Source organism: Olea europaea, chromosome 21 (genome assembly GCF_002742605.1).
Source record: "Olea europaea var. sylvestris chromosome 21, O_europaea_v1, whole genome shotgun sequence".
NCBI classification, from domain to species: domain Eukaryota; kingdom Viridiplantae; phylum Streptophyta; class Magnoliopsida; order Lamiales; family Oleaceae; genus Olea; species Olea europaea.
In genome coordinates, this window is record NC_036257.1 from 555,168 (window position 1) to 565,715 (window position 10,548).

Genomic DNA, 10,548 nt, shown 5'->3' on the forward strand with positions numbered 1-10,548 from the left:
TGATGGAAAAGATGGAGAGTGGTGCAACGAGCCCATGGGAAATCTGGTGAACAAGTTATTTAGATTTATTTTTGTGAACGTTTTCAATGTTATTTCTTTAAAGTATTTGAATAACGCTGAACGCGAGAACAAGTTGTGTTTTCTTCAAATAAATTACGTCCCGTTATTTTTTTATTCAGTGTTTTATTTAAAGTATTCGAAAGGTTGTTGTTAAAATTATTATTGTAAAAATTAAGCTTCCGCTAAAACATATTCTCCTATAACTAAACCACCGGTTAGTTAAGTAAAGTAAGTAGCGTTCCGGTCCACAAGGGGTCGGGGCGTTACAGGACACATGCGTCCAAACAATATAATAACTTTTAAAATATGAATTCATAACACTCCATATCATCATTTTGTCAAGAGCAATCAGTGATCAATCGAATGCTCTAACATATTTGAGAAGATCCGAAGGAGATCTCACATTTCATTTCATTTTATAGGGACGCACAGGTCAATTAGCATTTTATGAAATAAATCACATAAAAAAATCATAATATTGCAAGGACGGAACAACTCGCACATAGTATCCTACCTTGATTGATAAAAAAGAATAATTGTTGGAAGGAAAGTCAGAATTTAGGTTCCCAAAACCTTTTTGTTGTTGCCGTGTCTATATGCCCAGAAAATTGTCGAAGCGTATTATAAAATAAAGCATGAGTTAACTAATGATTTCCAAGCAAACAAATAAATAAATAAATAAATTTGGATACCTTGTGGATTAAAGTTGATTCTCAACGTGCACCAAATCCCAAATTGTAAAAGTTGTATATATATAAATGGGCAAAGTCCTTATTTTAAATCTATTGGTATATTATTAGGTATAAATGGTGTTAGTTAGTAAAAAAAAAAAAAAAAGACTCGTTTGTTTGTTTGTTAATATACTAATTTAAAATCCTTAAATTAGTCTCACTAATTAAAATATCATTATGCTATTAAATGTTATTATTATAGTAGGGTAGACAAAATTCCTAATACTAAGGCAAAATCTGTTCCATCAAAATAAAATGAGAAAGACATTCCAATTAATGGGGACACCAATACAGCCATTTCTCTAAATTTTATATTGCAAAAATAACACATGCGTAATTCAATCCCCAATTTGCTAAAACGAATATGGTAAATCACAAATAAAAGAAATAATTACATAAATTACTATTTGATAGTTGATATAAATAACTTTCACATAAAATCCTCGTGATCACTGAAGTCAAGATTAAATTTAGAAGAAATCGAAACAATACTGTTAGTATAACAACGTATTTAAAATTTTAAAATTTGGCATGCATGCATTACATTTAAATGCAACAATTTCTTAAAAAAAAATGGGGCACATGACATCGTTGAAACACCTTTGGACCACCCGTCGCGTTAACTTTAACTTCGAACTTAAATAAAATCGTGCGCCTATCGAAATTAAGTTTGATATGTATGTAGGTAAAACAATTAAATTTATTCTATAAAACTTGAAGGCGCTACAAATCGTCCAAGGTTACATTAATTTGACTAAAATTAGAATTCTAGAAAAATGTGGAAACTCACCAAAAAAGGAAATTTTTCGTTCAAAATTACACCATACGGTCGCATAGTGTAATCGAATGCAGTCGCATAGTTCATTGGAAATCCTTCAATTTGGTCTCGAGAATTGTCTATGCGGTCGAATACCTTTTATACTATATGGTCGCATAGTATTAAATTTGCTACCTCCTTTTTCTTGTATAGAATTTCATGACAATTCCAGATTGTACTGATGAGTGAAAATTCGACACCCGAACTGAAAGTTATGCTCGTTTTAATCCAAGGCTTGAATCAAGTTTCTCCAAATTGTTTCGACTCTAGACCACAAAGAAGTTGTCCCATTTTGTGCCACGACGATGTTTCATTGATTATGGATTGAACAAGTAATACTATTTCTTATTTCACTCGCTTTGCCCTTGATCTCCTCATCGGTCAGTCTTTGATTATCAACGGGTCTCATCCTAGGCTCATTTTTGTTGGGCTCGACTCTAGGATCACATCAGTACCCAACTTATATTATCTCAAGTGATCATAGGCATTTTAATTTGCATCCTCCGTAATAAATAATGCAATAAAACCACAATTTATTTATTATAAATAATTATTTTATCATAGCAAAATATACTATATGGGCACACAACCCAACAAATCTCCACTTGCCCTAGAGCATATGTGTTATGTGTTGTAACCTTGTGTTTTGTAGAGTCCCTCGAAAACTTAGCCAATAGGCTCTTAGTAAACGAGTCTACAAGATTATCCTAGTTGCACTCTTACTGACAACCACATTTTCTCTACCAACTGTCTCTTTTAAGAGATGATATTTCCCTTCAATGTGTTTACCCCTTTGATGACTCATGGTTATTTAACATTTGCCACAATTTCATTGTTATCCCAATATAGTATAAAGACATGTACGAATACAGGCACCATCTCAATGTCCGTTCGGATTTCTAAGTTATATAGCCAATTTGGTAGCTTCATAAGCTGCCGCATATTTGGTATCAATAGTAGAATCAGCAATGCATAATTGTTTGATATTTATTTAAATAATGTCCCCACCACCAAGTGTAAACTATACCGATGTAGACTTGTGACAATCTTCATCATTTTGGAAGTCTGAATGATTTTAACCTATCGAAATAAGATCTAGCGATGAGCATGTAATTCTTTGTTCTCCGGAGGTACTAAAAGATATGCTTTATCCCCATTTAATGTTTCGATCCTAAGGTTAAATAGATCTCGACTCATCACACTAACAATAACGACAAACATTAGGTCTATTGCACAACATATTAGTTGGCTTTGTTTTAGAATAACGGAAAAATTGGCCAAGTGATATTTCACATAAAAATAATGGTACATTGCATATTAAAATTGAGCAGTAAATAACAATTTAGCATATGATACATGAATGCACATGTAGATCCATTTATCTACAATAATGCAATGATGACCTGATCATTGTTATCCAACATGTCTCTCGATAGGAAAGGTCAATGTGTCTACTGATCAAATTGAGACCCTCCCACTAAATAAAATATATCTGACAACAAATATTATTTGACAAAATATATTTGACCCTCCCACATTAAGCCTTGCATCGTTTTATTTGGTCACCAAGATCATGAATGAGAGCCTCTATAGGAGGTTCGTAGATGATCTCGATTTGAGTGTATAACCTTTGTCTAGATCTCTAGATACTTGAAAATAATTTCACCATCTATAGGATGATCACAAATTATATTCTTATCTAGATGATCTTACCATGAAGGAATCCAATCAAGCAACTCGAACTATGCAGCCATCCTATAGAGAGTTCGTTGCATTACTGATACGAGATAAGCACGTTACTTTGTTTATGGATTGACCAAAGGAAATCGTGGGTTTTTGTTTAAATAAACACCCCCTCCCACTCAAAATTTTAAAGTAAAGGATTTTAATAATAAATAATTATCAACTGTTCAAATTAATTAAATTAATATAAAGTATAATTATTACAAATTTTTAGTCCAGAAAAATTTAATCTTAATTACATTGATCAAGAAAAATTTAAATAATTATATTCTATTCATATTAATTAAATTAATATACTGTCTAATTATTATGATTTTTCAATCTAGAAAATTTTAATCTAAATTAAATTAATCAAAGAAAATAAAAATAATTATCAACTGTTCACATCAATTAAATTAATGTACAGTTTAATTATTAAAAATTTCCTTTTAGAAAAAATTAATCTGAACTAAATTAATCAAAGAAAAATTGGTGTTCATTGATATGCATCCCATTCATAGTATCATGAGCGATGTCACAAATAAATCTATATGCAATGATATCTAGAACAATAATAGTTCAAATAATAATTTAAATATTTTATTGAGCGATAAAAATAACAATCATTTGTGGCCCAAAAACGAATCAAGAATTAAATAAAAAATTAATTGGATCTAAACCCAATATTTAATCTAAATCTGCAGTTCAAAATATTCAAGGACCCAACAGTAGCAATGTAAATAGTAATAGGAATCTGCTAACATACCTAAAAAAATTAATTAATTTCAAAATTTGACTTATCCAGATCTGACCCGATTCACAATAACAAATCTAGAACAAAAGTCAACTCGGATTTGCATGACACGTACGACCTGGATTCTCTCTCCAAACTTTGAACACCATGAAATTATGTATCATGAATGTTGTATAATTTCGTTCCATAAGATATTTAGGATACATCTAATCTCTATTTATAGAGATAGAAGAGTTTCAATCATTGTACAATAATAATTCCACAATCAAATAAAAGTTCTAATTAAAATTAAAGTCTAAATCCATTTAATTTACATTTAATTACATGTGTAGTCCTAGAACTTCAATTACAGTTATAATTAAGTTTACAACTTTCGCAGTAATTACAACTAAGTACAAAACTTTATTATAATTACAATTAAGCCCAAACCTATTATAATTATCGTAATTAAGTTCAAATACTTCATTAAGCTACCATAGGGACCTGATCGGATATATATTATCCAAACTCCAATAATCAGATCTTGTCTAGTCGACTCTAGAACACCCAATCTAATTATTAGTCTTTGCTTTTTCCACTAAAGGCAAAAGATCGAACTCTCGGACTATATAAGATCACAAAAGCCAATAAATCTATAATGCTTTCCTTTTACCTACTGTATATGTAATTCATCCCCATCCGAGATCCGATAATTAGGTAGGAGCATAAATGATCGTTTTGCTCGTCTAATTATTCTCACTAACTTAAGTTTCATTTTCTTCGACGGTCCTGTGAACTAATCATAGATGTCAAAGTTTAGTCGTTGCTAAATACTGAGCTCAGATTTTAACGTTCAATAGTAAATATTCAAGTAGCCACTCTATCCATTTTTCAGAGTGACGGTTCTCGACACGAATTCATGGTCTCTACTTCGCTCATTCTCAAGTTCTCAACTCATTGAGATATTTGACCAATGAAATTGATATCACCATTGATGAATCAAAGAACAATTAAAATCGCGAAAAGATATACATAATCTTGTCAAGGAATTTAGATAAAATACATAGTGGCCAAGTGGAATTTAATTTTTTGCACGGTCATACTATAGAATTAAATTCAAAATGCGATCCGTTCAATACACTCCAAGTGTACTAGTGCCATCTTTAACTATTCTATGATAAGGACAAATCACAAACCTTAATAGTGAATTAGTCAACACTACAACCTTCCAGTATAAGATGCCAACCCTTTTCCATTGATTGTAAACAAATTATTTATGATTAAAATATAAGTTGTGTCATACTGTACTTCTCAACACAAGTACCTAACTTATATTATCTCAAATGATCATAGACACTTTAATTTACATGCTCAATAATAATTCATACAATAAAACCAGAATTTATTTATTATAAATTATTATTTTATCACAGCGTAATATACTATATATGCACGCAATCCAACATCCTTTGCATATTATCTTACTGTATTAAGTTAAAAAATGCATTTATGCCATTTTTGTTTTTAAAGAAAATTCATTATATGATGTTGATCATATTTGCAAAATTTTTAAATTTTTAGCTTTATAATTTTGGAGAAAAACGAAACTCTAGATAAAATTTCAGAAACATTAAATATTTACTGCTATTTATTCGTTCATCTTCATGCAATAGGATTAATATGGTTAAAAATGTCTTCTCATAGGCTTTCCAATAATTTAAAGAACTCAAATTTTAGACTTAAAATGAAGGAGTTATGGGTCTTCGAAATTTTGGATAAAAATCTGAATTTTTGCATTAAAATCGGTAAAATCGAAAATTTCATCACATGATAGTTTCTTCCACACTATGTTTCATGATGCCCATTTGGTATCTTCTTGAGACTCTTCCAATGCTTTAAAGAACATAAAATTTGGCATTGAATTGAAGAATTTATGGTCTCCCGAAGTATTGATAAAAATCTAAAAATTTTGGCAATTTTATGAAGAAAGAATAGTAAACTGTTTTCCATTTCCACTCTTGGCAAGCCTGTTTACATCATAAACACAGCCTTAGAAGTTGATGTTGAAAAAGCAGACCACACAGATGAATTTAGAACGTTGAAATTAGTTGGAAAAACAAAAAGAATTTTTTTGGGATCTAGTTGGCAGCACACATGCGCGCAGCAGTTGCGTGTGGGCAGGCGCGGATCCAGCACCTAGCGAGCACCCACGGCCGCCCGTGCTGGATTCGCCGAAATGTTCAGCACCGCCGGGTGCTGGAGGTTTGCAGGCTTACAGTTTGCAGAGATGGAGGAAGAGGGAAAGAAAGAAGCTGACCGGTTTTTCATTTTTTTTTTGTTTGGGCTGCTGACAATTGACGTGGGCCTCTTTTTGTTTAAAATCATTAGGCCCAAATCAATTAATCATGGTCCATGGTTTTTTTCCCAAATCAAGTCCAAATCCAATACTCCAATCCAATTTCAAATTTGTAAAATGGAAACCTAAGGTTGAAGAGTTTGAAAGCCTGAAACCAACAGCAAACCCTTCCCCAATTCCATAATTTCCATTCGAAGCAAAAGCAACAGCTGCGCCTGCAATGTGTTCAAAGTTCGAGCTACGAATGATGGTCACTGCTTTGCTGTTAGCTCTTGCTGCTTAGTGCTGTTGACGCGACGCCATGGGCGAGGCGCCGAGGAAGAGGATAAGGAGTCACTGTCGACGACGTCTTTCTTCGAGCAGCCTACAGGTGAGGGTGCATTTCTCTTATTCTCTTTCTCTATTGTTTTTTTTTTTTTTTTGGTTTTCTTAAGGAAACCAAATATTTCCCTAAAATGGAATTAATTATTTGCAGTTAAGTAATAGTAATAAGAGTTTGACGTGTATAACAGTATAAGGAAAGAAAAATAAAAAAAAGTGAAAGAGAGGGGGGCTGTAAAGGATTGACGACATGGAAGTTGGAACTATGTTATTGGTTTTGAATTTTGCTTACTGAATTTTTATATTGGATTGAACTCTAATTCGAAATGAATCCTACCTTTGAAGCTTAAAATTACTAATTAATACATGAAATTAGAACAATAATAGATTTAATTTGTGTTATCAAGCTTCAATTAGTTTCAAATTTCACTTGAGTTGTTGAATGTTGAGTGTTGACTGTAATTTGTGTTATTAGTCTTATTAATCAATAATCGCATTTGAGTTATGATAAATTTGTTTTTTATGATTGTTATTAGCCTACAGGCAATTTATTATTATTATTATTATTATTATTATTATTATTATTATTATTATTATTATTATTATTATTATTGATGTTTTATGAGTTATTTCTGAGAATTGTGATTTATGAATTATGATAAATAATTTATGTTTTATAAGTTATGATTTATCATTTATGAGTTATGATTATTGATTTGAAAATTATGTTTAGGAAAGTAAGATAAGTGAAAAAATTAATTAAGAAGATGTTGGGCCCAATTCAACCTGTATGCACTTAGTATTCTTTTTAGTACATTTACATATATATTGAATAATTTTTAATATTATTTAATCAAATTTTAATAAACAATCGGGCTATTACGATCGGTGATTATCGACGGTGAAAGATCAATAGTCAAGTTCCGCCCTAACTGAACTTCGACGCTGGATTCGCCCCTGCGTGTGGGCACTCCTCATTTTTTTATTACTATAATTAAAAATATGGAAAATGGGAAGTAAAAAACTGTTATAACATGTGGGAGTGTGATTATTCCAATGATAATTTCAAAAATTACAGTCGAATCCTTGAAATATTCTTATTTTTATGTGCAACTAAAATTAATTTTCATGAAAATAAAAAGTATTTTATTATTTTATTATTGAAGTAAATAAATAAAAAGTATTAAAAATATTTTTCAACTTGATTAAATTCTGAAATTATTTATAAAAATCAAGAATATTTGTAAAGCGGTATTTGCCTAGTGAGAGTTATTATTATTATTATTTTGAAGTGTTTCAATTTTTTTTAAATGAAAAATACTCCGAAAGTATTTTAAATACAACATTTTATATATGTTCATGAGTTGTGTGACTCTTGATTAGGTTATGTGATCCATAATGAATTTTTTTCAATTTTGTGCTCGATCAGATATGGCTAAATATATGCACACTTTTAGCATCCTTAGAAGGAATGCTAAAAAAGTATGGGCTATTGATCTTGTTAAAATATTTCGTACTTATCGATATAAATAGATGGATCTGAAACATGACCTAATGTGAAACACATAAATATTTCAGGACATAAGTTTTTGGTGATAAGCAGAATATGAGAATTATGGTGTCACTTCCCATTTGTCAAGACTATGTTGCATTAGAGATTTAAATGAGATTGAGAATTTGTAAAATAAAACTTAAATAATGTTAGTTTTATTTTTGGATTATAATTGAAGTTATCTTCTGGAAGAATTAATTTGTTATATCATGATACATGTCATAATTGAATAAATTGTACATTTATATTTTTATTTCATATTATAAAATTATCTAATTGAATACATTATATCCATTAATTCATGTCTTGTTATAAATGCTAAGGTCGGTAGAATTAGCGAGATTCTTATTCAAACCTATTGATTGTCAGTTAAGCAATAATTAGGTGATTGGACGATTTAGAGAAATTTCACCTAAAACTATTTGATTCACCAAGTGAGTGGGAGTTCTCAAGTTGGAATAATTAATGTAATTCTCGCTTAGAACTTATGAAATTTTGCATTATGAAATTAAATCTATAATAGTGAAAAACAATAGGATCACGGATATGATTGGGAACATAGTTAACTTTTGACTCCGTGCGTAACATTGAACTGCTGTATATGTTAATTTGGTTAACACAAAATTGTATATGTGCATAAATGGGCATTAATTGAGAATAAACTGTCTCTCAAATCTAGCAACGAAATCTATAATAGTTGACATTAATAACACTGATAAACTAAATGCAATAACATTTGGCATGCTAAGATTTTGAGTGTTCTAGGAGATCACGATCCTTTAGAGCATAGTTATTAGACCCGACTCGGATATCGACTCGATCAAGGTACCGGGTCACTGGGTTACTGGTTGGACTAGTGAACCGGTGGTCGGAACGGTGGGTCATTACTCAAAAATAATTTAATAATTTTTAAAGTATAATTTTTTATTTTTTATTTTTTTTTTGTTTGAGAGAAAATTAAAGTTTTCAAGTTCTTTGTCACTAATTTTTCTATACATTTAAATTAATGATTTTTTGAACTCATTTATCAGTGATAATGGTTAAATTTTGATTTTATAATTTTGTATTTTATATTAAAAAATATATTTTTCCCTTTTTGTGATTTACAAATTATTTATTAGTTATTGACAAAAATTTTGTGCATTATCTATTCAATTTATCTTAGTTAAAATTAATTTTTTTCAAACAAAATAAGTATATAAAATAATTATTTGCTTTAAAAAAGTTTCTAAAAGTAGCAAATTATTCATAGGTTAGATATAATTTATTAAACAAAAGATGATAAAGTGTTGCTTGCACTAGTGGTAAGGTTGTGTTCTACTTACTTAAAGGTCAAGGGTTCAAATCTTTGGTACCTACAATTTCAATGTAAAAGAGTTTTGAAATTTAGTTTAAAAATCAACTGGGTCAAACCGGGCTGAACCCGCCCAAAAATATTCAAAAACTGCCCATTGGCCCGGTCAAAATTCGGATTTGACCGGGCCACTTTCAGCTATTTAAAATCAGCTGGCCCGGGTCATCGATTTACCGGGCTGGACCGGTTTTAATAACTATGCTTTAGAGAGCATCAACCACACAATAGTGGAACTGATGTAGGTCATTCTACTCTAGATAATAAAGATTAGAACTTTGTCAAGTACAGGAGAAGCATAGATCTAATGCTTGAGCATTTGAATTGTTGAGTTTTGTTGTAGATGATCTTTTTCTCGAATGTGACTTATTTGAGATGATTAACATAGTGCTGACATTTTGTTGGTCACATTTTTTTATTAGTAGTAAGTTAAAATTACTCTTTTCGCAATAGATGAAAACTTTGAATTAAAGCGTCAATTTTCTCATTGACACTACCTTTTATGTGAGTTGAAAGATGTGAGACTTGATGTTGTTAAGTCTCTAGGACATGCTCTTATAGCCATCTTCTAGTTTGCATAGGACTTTGGATCTTAAGTATTAAATGCTCTTGAACAAATGCAAGATAGATGAGGAGATTGGAAAATAGGCCAAAAAGACATATCGGATAGTAAGTGTATGAAAATGGTCTTGGTAGAGAACCAATATTATAAAGGTTCAAGTGTTTCAGCCATACTGTTAGAATCTCTTAGCTCAAAAGTGGTTAAGTTAAAGGATGTTGCACTTGAATATGTTCCTCATAGTGTTGTTTACGTGTCAACACTATACATATTGTTGAGTCTTTGACTTTATACAAAATAGATATATACAAATAATGAAGATGGAGTAGAGGTTTATATGACTGAT